The sequence below is a fragment of the Coenobita brevimanus genome, chromosome 80 (assembly GCF_032717465.1).
Source record: "Coenobita brevimanus isolate Jiangsu-jjx chromosome 80, ASM3271746v2, whole genome shotgun sequence".
Lineage (NCBI taxonomy): Eukaryota > Metazoa > Arthropoda > Malacostraca > Decapoda > Coenobitidae > Coenobita > Coenobita brevimanus.
The window spans coordinates 57,392,513-57,399,594 of NC_137033.1; the positions used below are offsets into that span (position 1 = coordinate 57,392,513).

General features: G+C 44.5%; 1 non-coding gene across 1 annotated transcript; it reads right to left on the reverse strand.

The window, feature by feature from the left end:
* Positions 1-1,874: 1,874 nt before the first annotated feature.
* Positions 1,875-1,946, reverse strand: TRNAD-GUC (transfer RNA aspartic acid (anticodon GUC)). Its single transcript has one exon. It is a non-coding gene; the product is annotated as a tRNA-Asp (tRNA).
* Positions 1,947-7,082: the final 5,136 nt, after the last annotated feature.

A 7,082-nucleotide genomic window follows, 5' to 3' on the forward strand; every position in this document is an offset into this window, starting at 1 on the left:
AACACGAGGAAGAAGGACGGAAGGGGAAAGAAGTGAGGTATGAAAGAAATAAGAGGAAAGAAGAAAAGAGTAATGAATGAGGGGAGGGAGAGTAAAGGAGGAAACGAAAGGAAAAGGGAGGAGGGAGGAAGGGGTGAAAAAAACAATGAATGAAGGAGGAGAAAATAGAAATAAGAACAGGAATAGGAGTGGGAAAAAAAGGGAAGAGTGAATATTGGAGAGTAAGGTTAGGGGTGATTGATGGAAGGGGGAAAAAAGGGAGTGGGTGAGGGAGGGGCAACGGGGAGTGGGTGATGCGGGAGGGAGGGGCAACGGGGAGTGGGTGATGCGGGAGGGAGGGAGGGAGGGAGGAAAGGCAGGGAGTGGGCGAAGGGAAGAGAGAGAGGGAGGGAGGGAGGAGAGGGTGTGGATGATGGGGGGGGAAGGAAGGGAAGTGATGGAATGTTGGAGGGAAAAAAAAAAGAAGAAAAGTAATCGAGGAAAGAGAGAAAAAGAATGATGGAGGGCGGAATAAGAGAGAAAATTAGGAGAGGGAGAGAATGAAGAGGATAATGAAGATAATGTGGACGTGAGGAGAGTGAGAGGAAGGGTGGAAATGGAAGAGGAAACATGAAATAAAGGGGAGAAAGAAGGGATGAAGAAAAGGCAGAAAATAATGGAAGATGAGAGGGAGGGAAGGTGGAAAATGATGGAGGGAGGGAGGGCGGAAAAAGACTAATTAATGAAGAAAAGGAGGGGGGAAGGAGAATGGATGAGGGAGGAAGGAAAGGAGGAAGAAAAAAAGAGGATTATGAAAGGGGGAGAGAGAGGTAAGGGAGAGAATAATGCAGGGAGGAAGGGTGGGGTGGGAGAGATGGGATTGTGAAGAGAGAAAGGAGAAATAAAAAAAATTAAGGTAAAATGGAGAATGGGTAAAAAGGAAAGAATAAATCTGTGGTATGTGTGTTGACTGCCAGTTCGTCTTTACTATATTCTCATTATCCTCATTTAGTCTTCGATTTTCCTCTGTCTTTGGAAATCTGTCCACCCTTTTGTATATTCATCCTTTCCCTAACGCCTCCTCTTTCTCTCCCTCCCAACATTGTTCCTCCTCCTCCTTCTCCTTCTCGCTATTTCCTCCCAACATCATTTCTTCTCTTCTCTCTCTATTGTTCTTGTTTATCTCACCTCTCTCCTCCTTTTTTATTCGTTTTACCTCCTCCCCTTCCTCCCTCTCTCTCTCTCTCTCTCTCTCTCTCTCTCTCGTGTGTGTGTGTGTGTGTGTGTGTGTGTGTGTGTGTGTGTGTGTGTGTGTGTGTGTGTGTGTGTTTTAGTGTACAGGCAGCCAGACTTGAATGAAAACTTGATCCTGGGTATTGATAGAGTGCATGGTATATGATGGCATGCAGAGTAAATCACAGGAGTGTATGAAGGGGTCAGCAGTAGGCTGAATGAGTTGTGAGAATGTGTGACGGTCGTGGGCGCATAGTAAATGATGGAGTTTGATGTGTATGACGAAATGCTTGATGGTGGAAAATATGTACTGCTGTAAATGCAAGATGATGGTGGGTGGGGCTGCAGTGTGTAAATGTGGGTTTAGTGTGAGGCGACGAGTACGGGAAGAAAATCGAGTGTACAATGAATCCTAAAGTTTGTGAATGATAAACTGGTATTGAATGCAGGAAGAGAGTGCGTGAAGCGATGAATGGGGTGCAAACGCTTACTAAAAGCGCAAGTGTTCGTCGTTTCGTTTCGTTTCAAGATTTCCTCCACCTATAGAGTGGAGGCCGGGCCATACATTAGCCCGGTCGGTGGGGGTGAGCTTTGACATGAAGGGGGAAGATACCGTAGGCCGTGTGCGCGGGGCGGACGTGCCGCCCTGCTAAAAATTGGTCCTCCCCGGCGGGGAATCGAACCCCGGTCTCCCGCGTGACAGGCGGGGATACTAACCACTATACTACCGAGGACTGTGCGAGTATGTGAATTAAAGTAGGGTGGAGGTGAGGTATTAGGTGAGCCAAGATGATCCAAAATTTGTATTGCTTACGAGATTAAAGTACGAGAGAGAGAGAGAGAGAGAGAGAGAGTGGTGGGGGGGGGGGGCCGGGTGAATGATATGCTGAAAGGAATAAGGTGCTGAGTACGAAGGTGAGTGTTGGAGGGAGTGCCAAGTGACAAAGCCCTTGCTAGATATAGCCCTTGAAGTGACTCCCCAAGACGAGGAGGTTAGGTAAGGTGGAGGGTGGGGGCTGCGAACCCACCTTCCAAGAGGTGCCTTCAAGGTCAAATATACAACAGCAGGTGGATAGGTAAGATTGGCAACAGGCAGAGATACAGGTAGTTTGGTAGAAGGCAAAGGGACAAACAGGCACGAAGGCAGACAGGGACAAGGCTGACAAAAGGCAGGCAGGGAAGGTGGTGCTTAGGCAGGTAGAACAGTGATCAACAAACGACAGACGCACAGTAAGACGAAGAGACGAGGTGAAGCTGGGGCTCATGAAGGGGCAGAGACAGACAGAGAGGGAGGGAACATGCAGGTAAGCAGTCAGGTACAGGGCTGGCTAGGAGACAAGCGGGGAAGGCAGTGCAAAAATGAAGGTAGGTAGTAGGAAAAAGACAGAAAAAGAGGCAAGCAGGCAGAGTGACAAAAGACAGAAAAGCAGACAAAAAAGTACGTAGACAAAAGAAAGATACGAAGAAAAAAAAAACAATCAGAAAGATACGCAGAAGACAGGCAGGCACACAAGCATAAGGTGTGTGTGTGTGTGTGTGTGTGTGTGTGTGTGAAGCGAGGAGCAGGATGAGAGTGGCAGGTACAGGATCTTGAGAGAGCGGTTGAGAGGGAGGCAGGAGGAGAGGCTGGGAGGAGGGAGGAGGTAGGGGACAAGGAGCATGTGAAACAGCTGGCTGTGTAAGAGAGAGAGAGAGAGAGAGAGAGAGAGAGAGAGAGAGAGAGAGAGAGATGTATAAACAGTAATTCAGTTTGTTCATATCTTCATCTGTGTAGGTGTGTGTGGTGAAGAACAAAATTGTTTACACAGGTGGGGGGGAATAAGGTGTGTGTTGTTGGGGCAGAGGGTGCGTGGCCAAAGGTGGATCTGAGTGGATGTAGGCTTTGTTTTATTTTACTTATTTTATTTTGTTCCTCTCTTCTACAGGATCTAAGGCTGGGAGTCATCCACGAGGGGAGGGTAGAGAATGCTGGAGGTCTATTGGTGGAGGGACTGGATGATAAAGGGGGTTTGTGGTAGTGGAGGCTTGGCAGAGTGGCCACAGTGGGAGGGGGTTAAGTGGAAGCGTAACAGTGGGAAGGGGGAGCCGGGGATGGAGGGGGAAACCGAGGGAGGGGGCGGAGTGGAGGTGATCAAGGTGGAGGTGGGATGGATGGGGTAGCTGAGGGAGAAGACAATTATGGAAGGGGGGACAGTGGAAGGAGGCAGATGGGAGAGGGAGGAGGGGTGCAGAGGGTGATGGATGGAGGGCAGGGTTGACTTGGGGGCAACCTAGAAACTAGAGGAGGGGAGGTGATGGAGGGGGGGCAGGTAGGAGGAGGAAGAAGTGGCCGGGTGGAGGCGACTCTTGAGGGGGAGGGTGATCGTTGCGTGTAGATGGTCAATGCAGTGGTCGTGGCAGCGCACTGATTGAAACTTAATCTGATTCTGGGATGAGGATCGATGAGGCAGTGGAAGGAGGATGGGGCTAGGATTACCGCCAGATAATTTGAAGTCCTTCAGTCCAGTGCAATATTTTTATATAATTATTACTATTTACAGAATATTTTTTTCTGTAGAGGAGAGACTTCGCTCACTGAATGGTTAGATATAGTCTTCGTTAACCCGTTCATTACGGTCCATCCTTCATAATTAGAATGAAACTCACATAATGGTATCAAAATTTTGAAGAAAAGTAGGTCACTAAATTGAGGAAGATAATCAGCTTAGGAGAAAACTTTTATTGAAGGGATTAACCAGTATGGAACTGAATAATATTATATGACGGTTTTATATTCATTTAAGCTGTATGGATTGTGTTTTTACTATCATGGGGGAAGAATTCCTACAATATTCTCCAACCTACCGCAGCTTACAAATACATACAGTACATGTACTGGTGATCCAGTGTGACAAGTGAGTGTTGGGTGGAAGAGAAACACAGGTTAGAGCTTGATGTTTTAAATTTTCTCTAACGTTTCGAGCTTCACATATCCATCTTCAGAGATGCTGAACTAGAAGTCACAGAGCCGAGACATTTATTCTTCTGGAAATTACCTCCCTCTTCTTGTGAAAATTCCGTCGTCCTACCAGGCCCCTGATTGCGACATTAGTGCTATCCTTGTATACATACACAGGATGAATAAATTCAGACTTTTCTTAACGACTGAAGCTTCTTCCCACTTACGCAAATGATGGTGCTGATCTATGTGTAACACAAAGGAATTAGATACTTTATGACACCGTTCAGTGAATCTGCTTTTGCATTTTGCTATCCTTGTATCCATTCCTCGTCCTGTTTCTCCTATGTACGTTTTCGTGCATCCACTGTACGATATGCTGTACGAGTATACTGTGCTGTTCTCATTTTTACTTCCTTTCACTTTCTTTCAGACTGTTTTTCCTATTTTACGCCCTGAGGATGCCATGATGCTAAGGCCTGCTTTATGTAAACACTTGTTAAATACCGAAGCTTTGGCTGAGTTAGGAACATACATATCTTGTACTGTTATCGTTTGATCGAACATTAGCATCATCTTTTTTCATTTCAGTCATATCATTTGCCTTCCGTTTTAGTTTTAGCAACATGCCTACCGGATAGCATAACTTCCTAAAGGCTTCTGTTATGAATCTAATCCCATTCTTTATGAACTCATCACTGTAAATTCTGTATGCTCTTGGGAAAATCCTACAACTCCAGACCTGGTCCTTTGGTTGTGTGCAGAAAGGTAGTGGATAGTCATCTTTTTTGGTTGGTTTATGGTACAGTACTTAGGGTATTTAGCTCCCCTGTTTGTTCTCCGTTTTATGTATCTAAGAATATGATTTTTTTCTTTCTCTTCTTCTACTGTGAACTGTATGTCATCATTCACCCGGATTCATTTTGTCGTCAGTCATTGAGGGTCAGTTGAGCTGGGAGCATCACCAAGTGGACTAAGTAAATCGTGTTGGTGAGCGCCCTGCTTTTTGTGATCCTAGTGATAACAGGCATCGATGATCGTTAGAATTTCCATATTTACTCGGTCACACCTAGCGTCAAATTTACATACACAGGATTATGTAGTACAATCATACATTGCAATCAAACCAGTATGTGTCTTGTGAGCGTATGACGAGCGAGCGAGCGAGTGAGCGTTTGTACAGTAGCTCCCAAAAGTATCTTTAAAGTGTGGTGGGAAGAATGAGAAAATGATCAGAATGAAACATTATTCCTGGCCACTTGTCGTCTCGGTGCGGTTGGTAGGCATGGTTAGGTATCGTTGGTGGTACTGCTGATAAACACATCAACGCCACTGTGTGACTGCAAACATCCATCGACTTGTAAATGGTGACAGTTCAGTAATATTTATACCTCTGTGTTAAAGACTATAACCCATTACACACATCATATTGTGATAAATGCATCTTGGGAAACATAGTAACTGCGACGGGCAGAGTTGCTATGTTCGACTACTGACTGCGATGGGCTGAGTTGTCATGTTGGAATATAAATGAAGGAATGAATGCTCCGAGCTAGGCCTGTAGTAGACCATATAGCCCTGATAGGGTGATGAGAGCGCTAACTTTCAGCTAAGTAGCTACCCAGCTGGGGCGCAAACTCTCTACTTCATGGTCTTGATTTACGCACGCCACCATTGAGTCACCCAGCCCCCCTTGAATATAAATGAAACTCAGATTATTAAACAGCATGAGAAAAATACCCATCACAGTTCTTTCGTTATCACAACTACAAATAGATTACCAATGCAGAGGTTAATAATAGCCTATACGGTCTGCATGTAGGACAATTTTAACCACACATCATTATAATACATACTACCCGAATGTGGCGATATTTCGGTTTCGGAAGGTATTGTGGTGTTTTGTTACGTGAATGGAACAGCTTCATAGTACGTGTCGTGTCGATTGAACAGAGGTATGGATGCAGGCGGTGGATACAGTGGTTATTAAATGAATAAAAGGAGCCCCCAGAGTGTGTTCAACCTTATCTTGTATTTATTTTACATATAATGTCCAATATAAGAATGAATCTCGCATGTCACCTCCACAATACGGCTGGTGTATCAGTGACATGGGTTTATACGCTGCTCTGGGGATTAGTTTCAGTTAGGTTAATTTACTGTCTTTACATTTCGTTTACCTCTACCTGTCTCTCTAATATTTTTGTGCCGTTCACATTATACTGGGTGTCATATATCTCCGAGTCATAATCACAGATATTGTATAAACACTTTCTCAAAATATATCAGTTCAGGGAAAGCTTGTATACTATTTATCTAGAGTGATGATAGCCTTGTGCTGGCACTCGTGAAAGCATTACTGGTGAACCATAGAAAGAGTAACCATGCCTATGTTAAAACTAGTCTTTGTCATCATTATAACATCAAATATATCTACATATGACAAAGTGATTCGTATTACATTAGAAAGAAAACGGTATATACAATCCCAGGTCATATACAGGTGTGTGGCAACCACTGCCCAGCATGCAGGTCTACCAATTTTGTTGCCGCATCACTCAACACGTGTCAGATACATCGTCCACTGTGTCAGAATGTATAGTACTTTTTTTTTAAAGATACTTTTGGGAGCTACTGTACATACACCTATCATCATAATGTCATCTTGTGTAAACTTTCAACATTCTGGTGAGGTAGCTGAACAATAACAGAGGAATAATTGAACTAAAATATTTATACTTTCTCACTTTTTCTCTGGATTGCATATAGCTAGGCGCTGTAGCATTTATCACACGCACAATGTTAAGTTCTCTGCTTCTGACTTGCAGTGTCAACGAACTGTGTCGGTAAACACTTGGCTATTGATCGAATGATAAAAACCCAGATAAGGGGCGATTACCTTTGCTGATTTCATCCACTAAACGTGGAAAAA